Source organism: Corvus hawaiiensis, chromosome 1, assembly GCF_020740725.1.
Source record: "Corvus hawaiiensis isolate bCorHaw1 chromosome 1, bCorHaw1.pri.cur, whole genome shotgun sequence".
In the NCBI taxonomy this organism is placed as follows: Eukaryota; Metazoa; Chordata; class Aves; order Passeriformes; family Corvidae; genus Corvus; species Corvus hawaiiensis.
The window spans coordinates 6,827,175-6,850,821 of NC_063213.1; the positions used below are offsets into that span (position 1 = coordinate 6,827,175).

The 23,647-nt window shown below is 41.2% G+C and overlaps 1 long non-coding RNA gene across 1 annotated transcript; it reads left to right on the forward strand.

Annotated features, from left to right (window-relative positions):
* The first annotated feature begins 2,600 nt into the window (after window positions 1-2,600).
* On the forward strand, window positions 2,601-17,577 carry LOC125335880. Its single transcript, XR_007207585.1, has 3 exons — window positions 2,601-15,687; window positions 16,535-16,701; window positions 16,854-17,577. It is a non-coding gene; the product is annotated as an uncharacterized LOC125335880 (long non-coding RNA).
* The last annotated feature ends 6,070 nt before the right edge of the window (window positions 17,578-23,647 follow it).

Here is a 23,647-nt window from a genome sequence, read left to right on the forward strand (position 1 = left end):
TGTGTTAATCCTGGGTTTAGCCTAATGTTAACCTAATCCTCATTTGCTGAATGAGATGGAAGAAATTGAGTTCTTGTCAATCCAATTAAACCCCTTAGGTATGAAGGGTTTTGTCTGTGAGCACTGTATCATGACAACTTTAGTCAACTAAAAAGAACGTATTGGAAACCTTGTTTGTTGCTGGCAAGCACAAGATTGTCCCCTGAGTGTGTGCAGCCTCTGCTGGTGCCTGTTAAATCACACTGAGCCAATGGCCAGTGTCACATCTGCCCAAACTTTGCTCAGTTCATATGCTCAGACCTTTGTTTCCCTTGTACATTAAACATAACTAGCCTGGTTTAAGTTCCTGTCACAGTTTGATTAATGAGTGTATAAAACTCAGATCTTGTGAGGCAGCAAGAAGGAGTGATAGCAAGAATGAGTGAGTTTTTGTCAAAATGTGTAAAGCAGAGCTAAAGAAAATTTGTATCTGACTCCGAAGCCTTAAAGGTTTAAAGAAACATATGCACATCTGTTAAGAATCAGTGGGGAAAGCCTCAATTTCAGCTGCATGCATGGACTGAAAATTATTTCTCTTAATAAATTAAGGGCTTGGCTTTGCTGAATTGATTCCAAATATACCAGGGTGAAGAGCAACCTCTTGACTAATGAAGCTGTGTAAATGACTGAAGAAAATTGTCACTGGGACTTTGTTTAAAGAAGTGGAAGAAGACTTTGACTGAAAAGCTAAGTACCTACCAAGATATATAATAAGGAGAAGATGAGTTACTATTATTTGTCTTTTTTTAGTTCAAATTGGATTACTTGTAGCTGGTGAAAGAGGACAAATTTTGAGTTTTTTGAGAAAACTGGAATGTACCATTTGTTGCTTTTGATTCCACAGAAACAATTATTTTCCATTGGAACTAGCACTTTTGACTGTCTGCTCTGGCTGTCAGTTTATGCTGCAGCTCTGTATATTTGCCCTCAGTGCAAGTTTGGTGTTTTGGTGGTCCTGTCTGCTCACTGAGTAGCTGTGAATGTGTCAACACTGACTTTAATCCACTGTTGTTGAATCGATGGCCATCTTAATCCCCTTTGTGCTCAAATTGAGGCCAATGGATCCTGAAATGAAGAAATCAATAGGCAATTGATGTCTTGGAGGAGATGAAAAATGAAACTTGACTTGAGAAATAGTGCTACAAGATATACATAAATATGATGATGAGAATGGCCTTAGGCAAAGCAGCTTCAAACTATTTGCTCCACCTTTACCAGAGAACTGCTTCCATGTTTGCTAGATGAAGCAGAATTTGCTGATGGTTTTGCACCCTTTCTTAGACAGGTCACAGTCTTTGCCAGCTTTTCTGCCCTCCTTTTCTCAGTTTGATGTGTTTTAGTAGGTTTTTTTTTAATAATTTGCCTGTCATTCTGAGAGTGCACATTGTTCTGAGCCTGCCAACATCTCCTCCCATCTCACAACTTTCTCTTTTTATCTTTCTCTTGCTTCTGGCATCCTTGTACCTTTTGTGCAGTACTCCACACTTTTTGAATCATTATCTTGTGCGCTAATCCTTCTTAAAATCCTTATCCTTCTTAAAATCTCATATATTTTCTAAGGGTCTCATAAAAATCCCTCAGGCTTTAATCAAACCTTTTATGACAGGTTGATGCCTCTGGTGTTGACCACAGCAGCCTCTGGATGAGTCTTAGCTGCTTCTCTCTGAATATTATAATATTCATGAATTCATGAATTCAATATAATTCATGAAACTTGAAGATCTTGCTGTTGAATACCCTTCTTGTGTTCTAGCCTGCATACTCTAAATATTACTAAAATTGGCTTATGAATTGGTGTGAGTTAATTCACCGGTGCTGAGCCTGAGAGCCTTGAGAAGAGCTGTAGAAGTGAGATCCAAGCAGGTCTAAAAATACAAGCAGTGTGCTCTGTGACTGAGGAAACTGAAATCTTGGTTTTCTGTGGCTTTATATTGGGTGGTTGGATTATCTTCCATCAAATTAAGTGCAGGCTCTGACTGAAAGTTTTCCTGAATTTCTAACAGCATTTGTAACAGTCTGTACTCAGGGGGATTCTCTGATGTCTGGTTCCATAATTAAAGTAGTGCTGAGCTAATTTTTCTCCTCTGCATTGGAACCTCTTTTCACAAAACTTTCAGGGTCTAAATGCGTCTAAGCCTTCAGTTCCTCTCTTCAAATTTTCACTGAATCTGGCTGAGTGGTTCTGATGTTAAGAGGATGCACAAAGGCAGTGGGATTAGCTAACCCCTTTTTGTCTCAAATCAACCTTACAAAAATGTTTGGAGCAGGACTCATGGTTCAAATATTTTGAAAATTGATGGCTGTTTCTTAGTTATGAGAGTGGACGGAGGATTCGTCTCTGCTTGTCTTGAAAGAGATACTTTCTGCTAGGCATGCATTGGAAACCACCTTGGTGTGTCAAAAGGTGCAGAGAACAAGGCTTATTCTTGTTTTACATATAACATGTTAAGACAGTTTCATTCTAAGCAAACAATGGGAAATAAAACTTTGTAGCAAAATTAAAATATACCTACCATTTTGACAGAGACTTATTTTGTAATTCCTATAGAAAACATGGAACATTTGTTTATAAATGATGTAAAAAGCAAGAATGTAATTTTGGAAATTATTGGAGAGAAATCCAGATTTTCAGGCAGCTAGAGAGCACTTGTACGCTTGGTTTGAAAGAGATTCTGCTTATGTGTGTAGAGTTCACACCTGGCTTTCATAGTTGCTGGACAGCACAGAGAAGCCTTCCCACTTTGATTTAGGGGCTTGTTCTGAATGGGGAGATCACAAAAGGGGTTTGGCAGAGTTTGGGTGCTGGCAGAGAGTGGGAAGGAGTGGGTTGCTCTTGTGTGTAGGTGGGAAATAAAATACTCATGTCTGCCTGTCTAAGAATGCTGACTGGAAACAGGAAGGTTTGGCTCCTCAGTTTTACACTCTCTGATGAAGAACCCAGGTGATGGTGCAAAGTTAAATTTGTCCCATTCCTGTGTACTGGACTTAAATGGACTTTGAAGCAGGCAGTACCTTCCTGTGTTGAAACCCCAGCTGATGGCTAATGCCTGTCTGCCTTGTAGAAATGCCAAGAGATGAAAGCAAAGATGTGGTGGCTGCTGTGAGGAACCACTTGGAAACCAGTTTCTGAGGTGCCTTCTGAACACAGCATTATTTTCCTCTCCAGGAACACAGAGAAAGAGTCCCTGTAAATGTATACTGGGATTTGGGCAAACCTGTGTTGCATTAAGTCTCCCTGAATTAATGTTATTTTTCCCAGACATTGCATTTTAGAAAGATTTTTTAATTGGAAGGGGTGGCCAAAGCCTTTTAGTAATTTTTAAGCATCCTATAGTGATTTGCTATTCTCTCCTAAAAATATGCTTTTATTTCCTGCTGGAATTGGTTTCACTTTGACATTGGACCTTGTTATGCCTTTGTCTGCTAACCTAAAGATCCTGTTAAGTCAGAAAAATCTCTTTCTTAAAGTAGGTATTTATAGACTAATTTATCATTTAAGCCAAACTGAACGTTTTTAAAACTCTTGGTGGAAAGTTGATTTTACAGACCTTGAATCATTTTTTCCTTATCCTTTGTGAACCCTTGCTTGACCTCTGCACTCTGAGAATGATGACAGAAATGTAGTGGACTGATCTCCAGTCATGGTGTCTCCATGGTCTCATGAACAGGCAGTTGTATATTATCATGGGATATTTCTATTTTTAGATTTTGCAGCTCTACAGCCATGCCAGTTGTTGTTAACCTGAATTACAGAGACATGTATATTTATTCTTTAGGGCTTAATAATTTAATGCTTTGCCTCTCACGCTTCACTGATACTTGAAAGTAAACGATAACATTTTTCTTTTCATCCTTTCCTCTTGCCTGTTTATCGGAAAATTTCACAGAAATTAACTTTTTAAGTAAGCAATACATGTTTAGAGATAGAAAAATATCCCAAAAGGATTTGATTTCCACTCTTTGTTGTACCCAACCATGTCCTAAAAGCCAATGAAGGAGCAGTCTCAGATACAGAGGAAGTCAGGAGACAACTAGTCATTATTCCTTGTTATTTCATTGTGTGTTCCTTATTCTGGTATTATCAGGCTGAAGAGTTAAAACATTTTTTTAGTCTTTCCTTTTTTCAAAGCACTCCAGCCCAACACACCCCAAGGAAAGGATCTCAGAGCTCAGGGAGCTATAAAGTTTTTCCTCTCTCTGGGCAATAAGTAAATGTGTTTTCTCATTATTTTTCTCTGTTGTTAGCACATTAATCTGAAACCAGAAAGAAAAGACCAACAAGTACTAAGGGTGATAAGGGATTTGCTGATGTTTCATGAAGGCAGCTAGATTGCTGCAATACAGCTGGGAAATAGGAATACTAAAGTCTACTCTAAACGCCATTTTACGATAATGACTCATAAAATATCAGTTCTTTGTTTTAAGATTTTGTGGCTGTATAGTAACTATGCATTTCAGGAGAAAGTATCTCTAAGTTGAGTACTAAGACTAACTTATCAAATTGAGAGGAAATGAGGGAAAGAGATTATTTTTTTTAAGCTCAAATGTGATTTTTCTGGCCCCAGATTTTCAAGTAAAAATTGAAGATAAATCTTAAGGAAAGAAAAAAAAAGCAGACTATAAATGTAATAACTTGCTGGAGCATTTTACGAACCCTCAGTACAAACAATATTTCTTGTGATAGCTTTGAAGATGGAATTTGGACCATATTTCATGTGCTGGTGCATATAACAGTGGCTGTAGTATATGACAAATATTTCTCTCTTTTTTTTTTTAGAAAACCTAGAACTCCTATTGCACTTTATCTTGTTCACTATAGATCTGCAAGTGTTTTGTTGAGGGGAAACAAAGAACAGCAAAAAAATAAAGGGATTATAACCTTTCATATTAACTGAGATCTTTGTTGTATTCATTGCACTCAAAATGGACTCCAGAAATGCTCTTCGTAATGAGACCATGTCAAAGAGCCTGGTCTTTAATTTGTGGAAGTAGGGATGCTCTGCAGTGCAGCTCCACAGAACTCAGCAGAGCTGCTTCAGACAGCCCCAGAGGAGGGTCTGCTTTATCTGTTTGGTGTCAGAACAACTTAACACACGGTTGGTATCATCCTTCCCAGGTTCAGTTTACTGTGCAGTTATTAAGGTATATATATCTGGATGTCTGTAATGAAGTTATTTGCAGCCAAACCCAGACAATCTGTGCTCCTTTTGGTCAATAGGTCAGGTGAGTTGGATCCTAAAAGTGTTCATTCCAGGGAGCTGGATGAAGCAGGGCTCTAACCTTTGCAAAAGGAGGCAGAATACAGATATGTTTAGTCTTTTGTAGATGGGTTATAAGCTTGTTTTGCTCTTGATCCTCATCTGAAAGAAATGGACCATTACTAGTGTGAATATATCCTGCCTTTGACCTGAGATATACCTGGGATATATTACCTGGTGCAATATGTGGACTGGTGTAATATATATAATCCCACCCCTGCATGGACCCATCATGAACCTGTGGTGAACACGGTGGTGTTGGGTTAATTTTGGACCCAATCATCTTAGAAGTCTTTCCAACCTTAATGATTCTGTATTTTTTCATTCTGTGATTTACCTGTGCTGATGGAGCAAGCTGGGTGGGTGGCTGAGCCCGCACTGGCCAGGCTGCCCCTGAGATGTGCAAATCCACATTTAGGTACCGTGGGATATGAGAAAAGCTGCTGCAAAAGGGCATTCTGGCTATTTTGACCCTGCAGAGCACTTCTCTGTTTCACAGGCAGCGACTGGCACTGGAGTAATTTGAAGCAAGTTTTGGCCTCTTGTGATTACTGCAGCCCAGTGAAGGCTAAACAAGCCTGGAATTTATTGTAAATGTGGGGGGAATATGAGGGAGGCCGATGAGATATCTTATCCCTTTTCCTTGTGATTTGTGCTGTTTTATTTTGCTGCACCTCCTAATCCCCCTCACAGTGGCTGCCCAGTGAAGGTGTGCAAACACAACTCAGAGCTCTCCAGGAATGGAAGGAGTACCAAGACTGGCCTTGCATAGCAACAAGGACTACAGTGCTGTGTGCTTTGCAATTTGTGGTGGTGCCCTTAAATCTGACTTCACCCTCAGGAGGAGATCCTGGACAGAGGTGACTGTGGCAGGCTTTAAAGGGAATGGTCAGGGTGGCAAACACTCTGCCAGACTGATTTTGCACAGTTCACCCCTGACGCCTTCTCTGTCTTTCCCAACACAGCTCAGGAAAGGTGTGAGGGAGAGGAAGCAGCTGCCTCGTGGGAATCTGTGTGTCCCTGTCAGGAGTGTGACCTGGGACAGTGGTTCCACTGCTGAAGGAGCAATGTGAGGATGCTTTTGTAGGGACAGGTTTCAGCAAATTGTTGCTGGTCCTGCCTGTGCTCTGAGCCACTTTGAAACCTGAAGTCAGAAGTGCAGTGGTGACACAAACACAACCTATCTCCTCCTGTCAGCTTCCACCCAATACAGAAAGTTTTTCCAAAATCTGTCACTTGGAGAAAAAGAAATTCTGTTAAAAAGTCCTTATGTATGTGTCCAGAGATAGACTAACTTGTGCACGAATAGAATTTCTGCCTTAGGAACTGGGCAATAATCTAAATTTGTCCAACATACAGCAGCAAAATAGGGAGGGGAAAAAAAGTACTTTTTTTCCTCAGCAAGGACTCCAAGAACTCCAAGATACTGATAACATTTAACCTTCTCTCCTCTTCTGTAAATATCTGTCCCCTGAGGACCTTGACAATGGCTAAAACCCAACTGTTCAGTCCAGCAGAGCTCTAGAGACATCCTGCTGTTTTAAAATTGTAACTGTGAAACAGGATGGCAATGGCTCATTTTAAAAATTCCCTATGATACCATTTCTAAATCAAGTTAGTATGCAAGAAGTGTCTTGGAGCAGGAGAGAGGCTTTCCTGTTTTTCATTCTCCTCTGGTATTGTCTGCGTGGGAGGCAGCTGTTGGAAGGCCTGCAGGAACTTGAGAATTTGACTGAAAGCCATAAAATTGTACAAATGCATTCAAAAGCTTTGTACAGTTTCTATTGGAATCTGGGTTGCAAGTTTATGGTGAAACCTGAAAACTTCATCTGCCCGTTATCTTTTTTGATGCAAATGTTTTGCTGTGAATATTTTGGAACATCTAATTTGAAGTATTAAAATATATCTGCAAGGAAGAGGTGTAAATACTTTCCTGGAATCAACTTCCGTGCAAGAAATTAATTACAGAAAAGAATTCTCTTCAACATCTACGTCTGCATATGTCTGTTTTCATCTAGGGCTGCTGTTCGTTGCTATTCAGAGGTGCTTTCCAACCGTTTTATCATATTGTGTTAATTAAGATGATGTTTTCATTAGTTTCAGTTCACATATTGTTGGAATATAGATTTTTGAAGAGAGATTTTAGCAGATAATGGAACGTGGGCAGCACAGTGGAGGCCACAGGGAGCTCATTACCCTTTTCTCAATTCGTTGTGGTTTCATCAGTCATTAATTCCACTCTAAGTACCCTATTGTTAGAATGTACATTGTGAGTGACTTTGCTTTTCATATTCAACAACGTGCCACTTTCCATACATAATACAAAGGTAGACTGTAATTATTGGAAGGATTAGAATACTTCAAAAGATTTAGAGACGTGGAAGAAGGCTCCCTGAGGAGGGTGCATTTGAGAGTGTTTGAGACAACAACACAAATAACCTTGTAAGGCTGGAGAAAAAGGCAGTGAAGAAAAGGGATGATGTTGAACTTGCTCTCATTTCACAAAGGGATAGAATGAGTTAGGTTGGAAGAGGACTCTCTCTGGTCCAAGTCCCTCCTTGGGACTTGACTTCAGTGTCAGGTGATATTGCTCAGGGCCTTTTCCAATTGGGTTGTAAATATTTTTGAGGACCCTGATTTCAGGCTTGACTACCCTCAGGATGTTAAGCTTTTACTTTTATTTAAAGGGATTTTTTCTTGTGGTAACTATCGTCTCTTACCCCTTGTTGCGCTTCACCGCTCTGGACAATTTGTGTGTCTTCTGTCTATACCACCCCACTAAATAGTTAAAGACAGTAATAAGATCCTCCCTTGGACCCTCTTTCTTTTCCAGGCAGAACCAAAACAGCTTTTTCAGCTTCTCATGGTACTTTGTGTGCTCCAGGCTCTGGAACATCTGCTGTACTCTCTTTTGTATGTCTGTGTCCCTCTTGTATACAGGAGCCCCAAATGATATGCAGTATTCCATACGCTGTCTTGCAAGTCCATGATGAAAAATCACTTCTTTCGACTAGTTGTCTATGCTTTTGCCCAGTATTTCGTTGTTTTTATTTGCTGCAGTGGTACACTGCTCACTTGTCCTCAATTTGCCCACCAGCAACCATGGATGCTTATCCATGGAGCTGCTCTCCAGCTGCTTGGCCTCCAGCCTGTGCCAGTGTGCAGATGATTCCTCCTCATGTGCAGGGCATTTCCTGAACTCTGGGAAATTTCTGCCAGCTCATTTCTCCAGTCTGTTAAGGCCCTGCTCCAGCTCCCTCTTGCCATTCTTGAAGATGCATATGATGTTTGTCATCACCCTTGCATGCATCCTTCCTGTTCTTGGATACTTTGGTACAGGCTTGTGTAGTCTCTAATTTGATGTTCTTCTACCACAAGCAGGGCTTCACTGCCCTCGGCTTTGGCCTCAGTGCAGGGGTGTGGCGCACTGGTATATGTTTATATCCATACCCACTCAATTCACATACAGGAGCAAAAGGACACACACATATAAAACCTTCTGCCCTGACATCCCTGTCTCCTTGTACCATTGCAAATGGACCATGTGCATGCTAAGGCTCACCCCTGGGAGCTGGAAGCAAGCTCCCCAAAATGGATTGAGGTGATACCAGACTTACGGCTGGGCTATTGTTCAATTAATAGATTTTGGTTGCTTACTAGAGGTCACAGCATGGCCAGATCCAGAAGTGAAGGCTCTCCCTGGAAAAGTGAAGTGATGGCTGGTTATAAGTCAGCTCTCACGCAGATGCATGCAGAGGCAGTTAGGACAGAGAGCTACCAACTATCAGGAAAGCTGAGTATAATCCTGGCACAGTCCTATAACTCACAGAGCATATTAGGTGCTGAAATTCTTATTCCTCATTTTCTTGACAAATGATGCAACAAGAGCAGAAAATGGCTAATATGAATCTTGTCTCAAGACTGTGATTACAGTGGTAATAAGGAATGATGTAAACTTAACTTGCTCTTGTTACAGAGTGCTAAGGAGAGGGAATTGGACTTCAGGAGCAGTGTGCAGCCAGAACAGAAGCTGGCTATAAAATAGCTGTTTAATAACCCTTTTTCATGATTTTTGAATTCTGTTTAGCAAGCAGGGTTCTTGTGTGATACTCAGTGACAGAAAACAAATGCTTCTTTGCTGTACCTTTTGACCATCAAAGAAAATTTTGTTTTAAGGAAGGACATTTTGTAAGGATTATAGAATCATAGAATGGTTTGGTTTGGAAGGTACATTCAAAGGTCCTCTCTGCAATAATCAGGGACATCTTGAACTACATTAGATTGCTCAGAACCCCATGCAACCTGGCCTCAAATGTTTCCAGGGATTATACACCACATCTCTGGACAGCCTGTTCCAGTGTTTCACTGAAAATTATTGTAAGAAATCAAATTCAAAAAACTTCTTCCTTATATCTAGTCTGAATCTACCCATGTGGGACATAAAATACTTGTTCACAAATACCATCTTCTAGCCAGACTCTGTGTGGGTTTGCTTTACTTGAACATGAAATCTTGCAGAGAACACAATACATGATACAGAAATCACAGCAAAAGGAGGCTTCAGTTCCCAGAAATCTCTCTTTACTGGTCTGGCTTTTGATCCCTTTGTGTATTTTCTAAGTAAACTATCATTATTGGATTAATCCAATAACTGGTAGAGCCCTTTAGTTTGCTTTCAGGAAGCAATAATGTGTCTCAGTGTCTTAGGAGGGGGCACAATCCACTGTTTTGCAGCCCTCTGGGGCAACACTCTGCTGAGCTGTCAATACAGGGATTATCAGGTGCCTCCACCTCTCACTTCCTCTGTCAAAAGGCTTCTCTCAAGAGCTTGATTCCTTTAAAAGTCTTGTCTTCATCTCTCCTTAGTGACCGTGATTGAAATTGCTTTTTCTGGAATATAATAGCTCAGTTTAGGAGTGTCCATTTCACCCAATTCTTGCTATTTTAAACTGTGAAATCAATTACCTTCATTTATTTGAAAATAAATAATATTTGTGTTCAGCATCCCTGTTCTTTTGGTACTTTAGTGTTTCTTTAATGCCTCCGTTTATCTGTGGCCAAATGAGAACTATTTTATTGGGATTTTCTGATTCTGGTATTCATTCTGACATTTTTCTTTCCACCAGTGTAGAAGTTGGTTTGTTCAGCCCTGAAACGCATCCCAGACAAAAGTGTTAGAATTTTGATAGTAGAAACATGCACACAGACTGATTCTCTTCTATTTGCAATGTTTCTTCTTCAGTGATCTGTTTCTAGTTCATCTGCAGACTTGCAGATTCAATGCAAAGCTCTTTATCATGTTTGCATGCAGGTTTACTGCTTGTTTCAGATCATTAGCTGCTCTTGAAAGTGTTTGTGGTATTACTAATGGGACCCAAGCTGAACCTTAGTTGTGATTAAGTACTTCCATATTTGCAAAATCCTCTTTGGTGGTATCTGTTACTTTCTCTTTTGGGTCTTACAGCCAGTGCTCATTGATTAGTTTCTGCTTTGAAACTGCAACTCCAGGGGAAGCTTGAAAATGTTATTCATAGATACTTGCTTGGGTCAATATAGCAAATGCACCATCTATTTCACTTTGTGAACACATCTCCAAGTAGCTCCCAAACCTGTGGGTTTGTAAGAGGCTAATAAACAGCCTGCTCTGTGATTCTGCAGCAGTTCTGCTCCCAGCCCTCCCTGCTGCTTCTGTAAGGAGAGTTTGATTTCTTTCGACAGGTTGGTGTTTTCTGCTGATGCTGAAAGGGTTTTCTTTCTTGGGCTCCTCTTGTGCCGTAGCATCCATGGCAGTTTGCTAATCTAGCACAAGTTCTGTGAGCTTTGCAGGGGCCTTACATTTCCCTTCTGACTTTTGAACCATTTTATATAAGAGTCTTGGCACATGCAGTATTACTTGAAAATGAGGTCATGGGGCAAGGTTTTTTTGCACTTTAGAGTAATATGGCTCTTGCTTGAAACTAACAGCTGGTCTTTTATGGCTTAAGATCCTTTGCTTCAGTCATTCCTAGTGTTTGCTGCAGCTCATATCCCCAGGCCATCAGCATGCCCTTTCACATTTTCAGATGAACTGTGTCTGGCTTGCTGTCCAGTGAAATCTCTATACACATTCCTGTGCAATATTTAAATTCTGCTTTACAGTCATGAGGTGGAAATAGATGTAAGGGTTTCAGCTCTGCTCATAGATTTAGCATCCTGCTCTACCAGCTTCCTCTGTCATGGCACAGAAGGTACAAAAGTGTCATTTTGGATCCTTTGCTGCATCCCATGGTATTGTCCTGAAGAAAGGAGAATGCTCAACTTCTCATGTCACTAAACTTGACACTTCTGCATAATTTTGACCAGCTGCAGATCAAAACCAAAAAATTGTGCAAGCCAAGATAATGGCCCAGAATCCTTCCAAGGTGAAGAAAATGGTTCCTACTGCAATAGAAAATGCAGGGGAAATGTACAAGAAGGCCTCCTCCATCTGATGGTGTTGTGTAGGTACAGCCAGGCTATCCACATGTGACACTTCTCTAGCCTGCCTTCAAAAACTCCTATATGAGGAAGATTCAGTAGGTTCTCTAGGAGGTTTGAAAAAGAATTCTGTAATTCTGATGTAACATTACCTTTTCTCTTGCTTTACTGGTAACCAAGGAGAAATCAGATCCATTAATTGGGTTCTTCTCTAAATGTTATATCCTGCTTTTGTATGGCAGATGCCACATGCTCCATGTCTTTTCTGAACTCCTGTGATTTTACTGGCATATGTTGTTTGGTCATATTTATATTCTGGGCTCTGTATAGGATACTCTGGTAATAGAAATTTAATGGTTCCCACTGTGTTTAATTCAGTCATTGTATTTAGCTACACTTGCTCCTCTGTGTCCATCTTGTATGTGTTGTGTGTTTTACTGGAATACTATTTAATTAATAAGATCTCTCAAAAACAATGATTAAAAATTCCACACTGTATTTAAAACACACATTTCACTGACTTTTAGGTGCACTGGAACATAAGTTTTGCACTGGAACATAAGTTTTGCACATCAGCCTTTTTGTCCATTGTCTGTGCAGTTGCCTGAACTTTTTTTCTGTAGTCTTTATTTTCCTGTAGTTGTGCTGATTGCTGTGTTACTGCCATTGCTTCCTGCTTTCCACCATTTGCAAAATTCACCTCTGTTGCAGTTGCTTCCCAATTTGCTTACAGATTCTTATCAATATATCTTCTTGGCCTTTCTCCAGGATTCTGTGTAGCTATTTATTTTACTGTTTGATATATGCACATCTGTATCTATCTTGACTACAGTGGTGTGAAATCCATCCCTAGAGCTAACAGACTTGCTTTTTAATAGTTATAACCTGTCTGGTTTTTAATAAGAAAGTCTTTTATGACCCCATCTTCAGAGGAAGTGGTCCTTAAATTTTCCTCTTCATTTTGTCTCTTCCTTGTTGCAGTTTTTTAATAAGTAATGCACAGTGCTCTAGACTTGCTGTGGATTTGTAAATGCATTTCCATCTTTGCTGAGTTTTTGTATTAATGTTCACAAAATACACAGTATTTAGGGTGAGGGAAAAAAAGAGCATATAAGACTTTCTTCAAACAACAGGCAGAACCCTCATGTTCACAAGCCCTGGACCTCAGAGTGGACTTAAGCCACCCTGATACGTGCTGGAAAGGCCCAGCAGGGCCAGGGCACAGGCAATGCAACAGGTTTCTGATGACAGCACTGATAAGAGCTTCTTGACACAGGTGATTGAGAAGCTGATGAGTGGGGAGACACTGCTGAACCTCATGCTTACAGTGCTGGGGCATGTGGAGTTTGGCAGAAACCTTGATGACACTGACTGCATAAAGGTAAAAGTCAGGATTATGAAAGGAGGGCAAAAAGCAGGATCACAGCCCCAGACTTCAGTAGAACAGACTTTGAGTCTTCAGGGACCTGGGCCTTGTTCTGTCCAGTTTGAAAATCTCCAAAGCCAGTGATTCTCTGAGCATGACTCTCTCTGTGAATGTCTTTTCCCCTCTTCCATTTTCCTGTCTTCTGCCTTTTCATGGTACAATTGCTGGATTATCCCATCTCTTTCCAGCAGCTAAACTCCTTTGACTGAACTGTTGAAGTCAATTGATCTGCTATGGTCAGCCATGTACACACAGCTTTCTATTTCACTGACCTGTTCAGTTTTCCTGTCTTGTGGGGTCTTATCTTCTTCAGTGAACATTTCAGTACTGCAGCTCAAAGTGGTCATAAGGTTGCTGGGGAGAGGCAAGGATGAGAGAAACAAGAGCACAGCTGGTGCTATTTTCAGCCTGTTCAGTCTGGGATCAGTGTACAGGGAGTGTCAACACACATCTTGGAAGCGTGGCTACACACTTGGAGGTCTTTGTTTTCCTCACCTAAGAATGATGTTTGACAAGGCGATGAGTGAAAATGGAGACCAGCGAGGATCTTTGACTTAGAATTAATCACTCCCAGAAGTAGCATAAAAAATGGTGACTTAGGTGGACATAAAAATCAGGCTGGGTTGTTCTTCATAAAGTCATAGGAGTGGAGAGCTCTCGCTGTAATGCAAGAAGGATGATGAACAAGCAGAAGGAGCTTTAAATCTTAATGCAGGTTCTCAGTTACCCGCATATCTGTTGCAAATAAAATGTATTTCAGAGGGAGCCTGTTCAGCAAGTGCTTTGAATGTGTTTCTGATGGACTTTGGTAAAGATAATTAAGGTAAGTAGAATAGGGTGAACTTTGATTAAATACTGACCGATAGGAAGAAACTGACAATATTTAGACAAAGATCATGTTACCTGAGAATGATCATGAAATTATACATTTATGATTCACAGGACTTGAAGGAACATAAGTAGCAAAACAGTAACAATGGATTTCAAGTAGGAAGGCTTCAATACCCACAAAATTGGTAGGTGTTGCCTGGGAGGCAAGCGTGATGGAACAGGGAATTTAAGAAAGCTGGCAATTTCTTAAAGAAGAATATTAATAAGGCTCTCTCCTTGAGGAGGAGAGATAAGACGTCAGTAAGAGATCAACTTGGTTAAATTATGAGCCTTTCATTGACTTCAAACACAGGAGGAAAGGGTACAGAGACAAGAAACTAGGTGAGGTTACTAAGGAGGAGAATAAAGGCATTGCAAGAGCTCTCAGTAACCTAATCAAAAAGGTTAAGACATAAAGTGAGATGAAATAGCAAGGCACATTACTTAGGAGAAGTCCAAATGTTGACACTTAATAGACAGAAGATTTGGAGAAGCCTAAAATGATGAATGCTTTATTCTGTGCTGATCTTCACTTGCCATCAGGTAGACAGCACTATTAATGCCTGTGCACAACAGAGTGAAATGACAGCCAGAGCAGGAGAGCGAAACAGCAGAGGGAGTTCTCAAATTGATCATGTAAAGTTTTTCTGTCAAAGGAATTTTAGCAGCCCTTAGCTGATAAAAAGCCCTTATTATCCTTTTTCCCATGAGAGTACTTGGAGATGAGTGAGGTACTCAGTGGGTGTAGAATGTGGATGGGTACTAGGGAAGTGTGGTCTAGAGGAAATGACTGTAGACTGATTAGTTCTCTCAGAACAATATAACACATGAGCATTTCACCTTGAAATGAAGGATATTGTCAGTGAAGTCCTTCAAAGTTTCCTCAGGGTTTGGCTGCTGTTGTTAGTGACCTGTACAATGCAGAGGATCCTGAGATGAGAATCCCCATCAGAACGATACAGACCATAATTAAAAATGATCCTGACAGAATGGAAGTATGACCAGAAAAATGAGAATATTATTTAATAGGGAAGGATTACACTTATGTAGGAATAATAAAGTATGTGAGTATAGGATGAGACGAAAACTCTCTGGACATTCTGAGATGGGTGAAGAGGCTACAGAGAACTGCAAACTAGACAGAGATGAATGATTGCAAGCTTTTCAAAGTAGTTAGTGTCACAGGGAATGTGTGAACAGCAGCACAGGCTGCCATGTGAGGTAATTATTCCTGTGCAGCAAAAGGATGGCCTTAGAGAGAGAATTGTGCCATTTTTAGTGCTGTCCTTCAAGACAGAGATGATCTATTCTCTAGCTGAGAACAGTTTGAAACATGACCTAAAAAGAAATATTGAAAGAATTGGGCTTGTTCAAGATGAAAAAAGAATGCTGATAAGAACATGCTATCTTCCTTATTTAATTTTCATATTACTTTTTACTTATTTTCCCTCCTATTTTCTCTTGTTAAAGAAAAAAGGAGAGTATCTTCTCTAAGTGCATTTTGAAAATGGAAAAAGGACAAGATTTGACCTTCAGCAAGGAAGTTTCAAGTTGGGCTGTGGAAACTCTGTCATTGGGGCTGACTTAGTTGACAAATGTTCATCAGGAATGCCTTGGGCAGGGAGATGGGTGGACCAGGTAATGTCCTCTTGGATATCTTCCAGCCTTATTTTCTGTGCTGTGAGTTGTTGCGGTGGCTAAGTCCATTTTACACCCCCCAAGTTACCCTAAAAGTGATCCCTCCCTACAACACTGTGCTAGAAAGTTCTCCCTTTGTCTAGATTCTCCCGGTCACTGGCCCTCTCCCCACTCCCATCCCTTTTCCCATTGGCCCCTGTTGTGCCATTCAACCTTGCCTCTGCCCCCGAGCCCTCAGACTATTGGTTTTGGATGCCCTCCTTTGGGAGTTTTCGGGATAAAACTGGCGTAAGCTTTCGGTTTTAGGTTCTTCTTTCCCCTGCCACCCTTTGGGTGTGTTGCCATTAAACGCCTTGGAATTGCATGCAGAGAACCCCTCTCGCCTCTCTGTCTCCAGTTCCTGCACAGACTGTGGGTGTGAGCGGCTGTTCGCAACCACTGACGTTGACTCTGGTGAGGGAAGACATGCAGACAATCAGTGTGATTGATAATGCAAGCTTCAGTTTATTGAAATCTAAGCTCTGCTTTTATATACTCAAATATGCATACTTGTCACTTCTCTATTGACGCTGGGTAAAAAGCTACATGTTGCGATTCGGGAAATCAGGGTTCTTCCTCATTTCTCATGATCAGTACATCTTGTCAGCACGTCCTGCTTTTTATCTATAACAGGATTGTCAAGAACACTATGTCTGTGTCCTTGCTCTCCTTCTTTATTCTCATGATTTCTGTTCTCATGATTTCCTTTTGTTTGCAGCTTTAGCAAAAGGCTTGCAAAGGCCTGCTGATTTCTGCAGTTAGCAAGAGGCCTGCTTATGTCAAGCTAAAAAGGTGTTTGCATGTACAGCTCTTCCAGGGACCCGTGTCTCTGATCCTCCAACCATTCCTCGACAACCACCTGCGAAGGAGAGATCGTGTGCACGCGTAGGCACTGGGAGAGCGCTGCCTGAGCGGCCCACGAGGGACCCAGCAGGGACGACCGCGGCATCGACCCACCGAAACCTGCATTCAGTAGTGAGTGAATGAGGTTTTAGTTGCATTACTGTTGGGAGGCAGTGACCCTTCTCCCTACTAATGTCATACTGGCTTGTGAGCAGAATGACATGGGGATGAACAGGAATACTGCTGGCAGTAATCGCTTGTTGTTGCTCTATCTTTACTTTCAGACATCTAGTCACCAAAGAGAGGGATAATATCCCATGGCACAGCTGATTTCTCACTTTATACAGACTGAGAGTGAAATTCATATAGAAACCTTTGATTGAAAACTTTATTTCTGTATGATGTGTAAATACTACATTATCACTTCACAATTGACGAGTGAGCAGAAAAATAAACATCTTTGTAATCATTTGTTTGTAATACAGGCAAATCTGTTCACATTATGAAAGGAATAAATTTTACCAGCTTCTGGGTATCTTTTTTTTTTTTTCATTGTTTGTCACACTTCAGAATGGAATAAATCTGAAAGAACATCATAGAAAGGCAAAATATAAGTGCTGAATAGAAAAATTGGCAAGGAGTTAGGACTTGTCTATCACTTGTCATACGTCAGTTGCAGAGGAGGCATAAATGACTCTTGTTAGACTCCGAGATGGTTTGTATTGACAGAGTTTGTTGTGTTTAATTGCATTAAAACTTTCCATAAGACAATATATTTCAGCCTTGTGTACTCTGAGTTTTAGAAAATAGTTGTAGATAGAATTTCCTAGAAATAAATGATGCTGTGGGTTGATTGATACATATGAACCCAAAGCCCTCTAAGACTGTTTGGCAGCTAAAAAAGCCTCTAAGGAATCAAGGACAAGTGTAAGACTTTTCTTCTTAATAAATCTGTTCTCATGAGCCATGAATAATTCTGATATCTAGGACAATTTTTTCAGGACAGAGAGCATCATGTTTCAGTGTTTGATATGGTTACACTTTCATGTCATTTGTTCCTGTACATAGGAAATAGCTGTACTGTGTTGAGGGATCTGGTTTTAATACTGTCAGAATGCGTAATCAATGAAGTTTTTAAATACTCTTTTTTTTTTTTAACTTGTGGGAAGTTATGCATAATGCAACATGTGAGAATACCTTTAGCACTGCTGCTAATGAAAATCCATTTTTTTGAAAATCTCAGGCATTAATGAACGCAGGAATGTGTTATTCCTTGCAGTCATTATTTTGAAGATTATCCCAGGTTATTAGATTTGATTAAAGGATTTTATGCTTGGCTTGCTTGAGAGCTGAGGATTAAGCAATAAGGAGCTTTCTCCTATGCTGTATCTTTGGGCTTATCATTTCATACTGCAGGGCTTTGATTACTTACCCAATTTTGTAAAACATACAGATTTTGTTAGTTTACAGCTTTTTAGATCAGTCAGAGCTATTAAGCCTGCTGGGTGATATCCTGCCTGACAAGCCCTATTATGGGCTAGGTTTGCTTCTGCTGGCTTGACCAATGTATGCCCTTTGTCAATACAGAGCACTCAGCCCTTGTGGGGATCCCAATCCCTCCATACAGGGACTTCAGTGTCCTTGGGGATTGAACTTGCCTCCCTGTTAGCAAATATCCAGAAAGTTTTGGGGATCAGAAGATTTTTTTTGACTTGTATGAAGGATGTGAGGTTCTTCAGCTTCATCCGGAGACAAGGACTGATACTAAGATGGTTCAGGGGATGCCTGTCTGGATTGTTTGTCTACTTTACTGTAGAACTATCCCTGATCTGCCTTTGCACAAGTGCAGGCTTCATCCAGTGCTTTCTTACGGGGGGTTTGGAGGGAAAGGTGAGGAATCCAGATGCTCATTTCACTGTTACAGTGGTTTACAGACAAGAGGACAAATGTGTTTTCACTCTGTGGATGCTGCAGACAAAGGATATGTGTGTGTCTCTATGTCCTCTTTCTGAAGACAGTGCAGAGGTGGTCAGAAGTGCAGGAGCAGGGTCAGAAGATCACTGTGAATTACTCTCCTGAGGATAAAAACCCATTCTGCTCATGGTTCTGCCTCCCATGTACCAGGAGTTAGGGCTATAAGAGGTCTTCTCCACACCAGTGTGCCTGGCTGTTGTGCTATGTTTATGCTCACCCACAGCCTGTGCACTGGAGGTGTCCAGGTGGGAATGCTGTCACTCATATCCTCCAGCCAAACCTGCAGCAGTTTCAACAGATGTTCTGCTGAAGGTGTCTTTGTAGCCCAGTCTTCTCTGATACACTATCAAAGAGCAGGTCAAATTCAAGGGTGTGGGTTTGTGTTTTGGGTTGGTCTTCAATACCAGAAGATGCACGTCACGTTAATGTTGTCTTTGTTCATGGCAAAAGACTTTCCTTGTCCCTAAACAGCTGCCTGAAGGATATAGGTTGTGTTTCTCAAACACTCTCTTTTGCTGGTCCTTCAGCTCATTTCCAGTGTGGGATGAAGGACCTTGGTGTTTAGAACAAAACAAGACCTCTGACTTCTTCAACCCAACCTCCCACACACAGACTTCACACAGAATGAGTCCAGCAGACTGCCTAGGCTGCTTTTTGATATTTAAAGACCCTGCATGTATATAGATTCCCCTGATGTTCTTTGAAATATGTGGGCTGGTGGTCACTTTAGTGTTAAACTTAAGTGTAGAGCAGCAGATAAATACAGCTTCTGAGCTTTCACAACCTCTAATGCATTAATTGTTACTGCCCCATCTGACTTGATTTTCCCACTTTGGTCTATAATTCTGATTTTTTTTTTTCCAGCTTTGACCTCTTTTCCATTATCAAAGAGCTGAAAAACAGACACCATTCTTTTACTTTTTATTCCCTGTGGTCAGTTCATAACTTATTCAGCATATTAATTGCATGTTACACCGTGCTTGGCTTATCTTTCTTCAAACAACTCATTTGCAGAGCTGCAGTTCAATCTGGTTCCAGTTCTCGTTAGAAAGAAATTAAACTTAGATTGAGCAGAAATCAGAGTCCATAGTTGTTAACCCATGGGAGTTCAGGGAAAGCTCTGGACTGAACAGCTTTTGTCAACTTTTAATGTGTAAGGTGGTCCAGGAGGTGATGAGACATGGAATGCGGTTATAGGAATGCCAGAGGAGAGGTATGAAAGGAAGCCAAGACATTTCTAATGCTGTTGACAGTGTAGATTCCTTTCCTTTCCTTACTTGCTGTTTCTTGCCAGGATCGTCCTTCTTCTTTACATCCTGTCCTTGGTAGAAGCATTTTGACAGGTGGGACAGTACAAGGGTGAATGTCTCAGAATAGTCTGCTGAGCTAATTTCCTCTCAGTTGTCCTTTTGCAAGTTTGGGAGGTGTGGACCTGGGCAACCTTAGGGAATAGGGACAAAATTCCAGTGACTAATAATTCAGAAACCCCTCCTGAATGAAACACAGCATATTTGTTTTTGTTTTGGTGTTGTTTTTATCAATCAATTGAACTTACTAAAATGTGAACCATATTCAGACATTAAAAACCTCTCACCTAAATTAACTTTTGATAGAACCATTTTATTGGTGTTCTTAGACCTCCAACAAGGAGTAACGATGGTAAATCATTAATATATATGCTGCCATTTTAAAAATTAAATCTGTGCCCTGATATGTTTTACTGCTTTATAGCTATTATATGAAACCCCTTGGGATGTTCTCATAAAAGGTGCCCCATAAATTTTATATAGCCTTGTACTGCATTATATTTTATTGCAATATTCCAGCTTTTCAAAAAACCTCCAAGGCATCGTTTTTTTTCCCTGCAGGCCTCCATGGGAGAAAGACATCAAAATTTGTGTTGGCAATTTCTAGTGAAAACACCTACCATTTGCAATTGTCATCTCTGTTCTCAGTGACATATTGCCTTCTGTCATTTTCGATGGAAAAAGCTTAGGTGTAAAAGATACAAATGGAGATGGATCTGTAGGAATGAGAGAGATCTATTTTGTATGTACTTCTTCTGTCTCTGATTACACACCAGTTGGTTTCTCTCTGCTTGTTTTACCCTCCTGCTGAGCTTTTACAGGCTTTCCTGCAGTTTAGCTACTTCTACAAAAACAGCCAGGGCCACATCCTATAGGGGAGGACAGAGGCAGATGCTAGGTGGGGTCCATATGCTCCCAACTCCTAATGATGGCCCCTGGGGGTAAGGAAATGAACCCTGAGGCAGCATCCAAGCATGGGGAGATTGCCCCATAACCCCTCTTGGTAGGAACAAAGAGAGAGATGCTGATTTTGTCAGCCCTCTGGAGACTTGTAGTCCCTACAAAGGAGAGAAGGAATGATCTCCTGGATGGTAGCCTGAAATTTAGTACTTGGGCTTAATTCCCATATATACCACAACACACTGTCCATGTATTGGCATATTAGAAGAGAGCAGGTTTTTAACATTATTTTGGAGGCCTAAAGATGCAAATCCTCTTTGTGTGTGGAGATCTGAAATGCTCTGGGGTGCTTAAATGATTAAAAAATGGAGATGGGTGTGTGGAGAAGAGTCTGGGACAGCTGTCATCTCACTCTGAGTGTGCAGTGCCCAAGGCTGTGGTACCTGAAGGGAAGGGAAGGAGTCCTTCAGGAAAGCCACAGTGCTGTTCCTGCATTGCAGCAACAGCAGCTGCTCCATCTCCAAACTCCGGTGAGGAGGGATTGCAGAAACCCAGTGGCTCAAAATAGACTTTTGCAGGCATTGGGGAATACAGAGGAACTTCCTCAACACTGTGAATGTTCTTCAAAATCACATCAATTGTTTCTTAATGTGGAAATTATTTTCCTACTACTGCTTTTCTCAAGGATTGAAATTAGTCCTTGCTTGAATTGCTTTGGGGCACGCAGAAAGGAGGTACATTCCAGGTCTTTCAATTTCTTCAAGAGCCATCAATGCTTTTCCTTGAAGCCTTACTTGCAATGTTTCTCAGTTATCAAATAAAATGCTCTCCTAGATTCCAAGTTAAGATAAATACTTAAATCAGAATGCTTAAAGCAAAAGATAATTTCAGAAAGGTCCCGTGAGTTTTCAGGCTTGTGATGTTTCTGAGCATTTGTCATCCTCTTCAGTTATTTTTGATGGGACCAGTGATGTGCCAACAAATTCTGCCCATCAGCAGATCTGACAGTACAGGATGTATCAGAGTTCTGCCTCTGAGCAAACTACTTGAGAACTAATGCCTCCTAAGCTGTGCCTTTTGAATGATGCATGTATCTTCTACCCCCTTTGACACCCACGTCATCTGTGATCTAATTCAAAGAGTGAACTAAAATGGGAAAAGGAAAGAAAATTTTGAAACATGGTCACTTGTAATTTTGCCTACTGAGTTTTCCCCTTGGGTTCTGGTTTTGCTCTTGTATTAGGTGTGCTGCTGGTCCTAATGCCTCTATAAACCCATTTACAATCTCACTCCTTGCTGTTTGATTCTGTTCATCATTATTATCCACCCTTGTCAGCAATTTTAATCACAGTGATGAAACCAGATTAGAACTATTTAAATATGCTAATATGGTGACAGGCAATTGAAGGGCTTCTTATAAATGACTCAAAATCAAACATAACTTCCTGTGCTTTGCTGCACCTTATTAGCTGTGATATTTCTGCTTGTCAAATATGTTATACTGCCTCTTACTTTCTTTGTGGTCTGATTTACCCTTTTGATTACTCTCAGTTTATTTCAAATTCTTCCCAAATTGCATTTGTGCATTTCTCTCCTCACCAAGGTGGGTGTAGCAGGTCCCCGGTTTGACACCGGGCAGAAACACCAATTAGAGTGTAATGGTTTGGTTCAAAATACTCATTACTTACTTATTTACCTTCTGTGAGATAAGAATTAGGAGAAAGCAAAGCAGGCACAAAGCTTAAGAGAATATAAAGAAGTTTATGAACAGAGCTAAAAGAAAGGAAAAAAAAATCAGACCAAACCTTCAGAACACTTCTCCTCCCCCCACCTTTCTCCCTTCTCCCACTGACAATGTAAAAAGACAACCCTTGAGATTTTCAGTCAGTTTACCACTTCTATAATAACCTTGTTCAGTTCACTTAGGGAGAGGAGTCTCTCTTGCTCATGCTATGGAGACATCTCCACAAGAAGTTCTCTCATGGTTTCAATGTCACAGCGAGCCAGCCGCCCGGGTTGGTTCTCTGCTCGTATGTGAGAGTCCCTTCCCCCAACTTACAGCTTTCCCCACAACTGCTTTCGAGGGTCCAGTCTTGAGCTACTGGGGTACCATTTTAAGGTTGAGCTGTTCAGAAACAAAAGTTCTCTTCACCCGTGTCTGAGAACATTTTCATCTCTAGGAATGGAGGCCCTCCCCCTTCCCTGGGAGCAAAAGGGTCCTCATGGTCCTCATCATCTTCATCTCTAGGAATGGAGGCCCTCCCCCTTCCCTGGGAGCAAAAGGGTCCTCATGGTCCTCATCATCTTCATCTCTAGGAATAGAGGCCCTTCTCCTCCCCTGGGAGCAAAGAGGCCTCATCAAATTACAGCTACTGTCATTTGCTTATTTCTGCTCACAATTACAGTTTGAATACTCCATCCCCCCATGCTTTCATGAAATTACAACGGGTACTCTGATGTATCATAGTCCATCACCATAGCTTTACAACAGAATTTCAGCTTCTAAGCATCTCCTCTTTCATCTCCCTCAGGGTTTCAGCTCTTCCTTCTTCACTGACTTTGGTGTCTCTATGGTGTTTTCTTCACCTTCCCTCTTCCTCAGACTCGGAAGAGCATTAATGTCTGCAGGCTTCATCTGTTCTGGAGGAAACTTACAGCACTAAAAGGATTAATCTCACCCGGGCCCCGCAGCTGGAGTTCGCTTATCGCCATTGGTCACATGAACTTTGCCGGGCAGCGGTGCAGCTTCAGCTGAATCTTTGGCTGCACTGGAGGCCTGCCTGCACGGAGCAGGGCTGTGGGGGCTGCCTGCACAGAGCAGGGCTGGGGTGGGCTGTAGATGGAACAGGGCCACGCCACGGCTGACCCGGCTGGGCCGAGCAAGGCCCGGCCCAGCC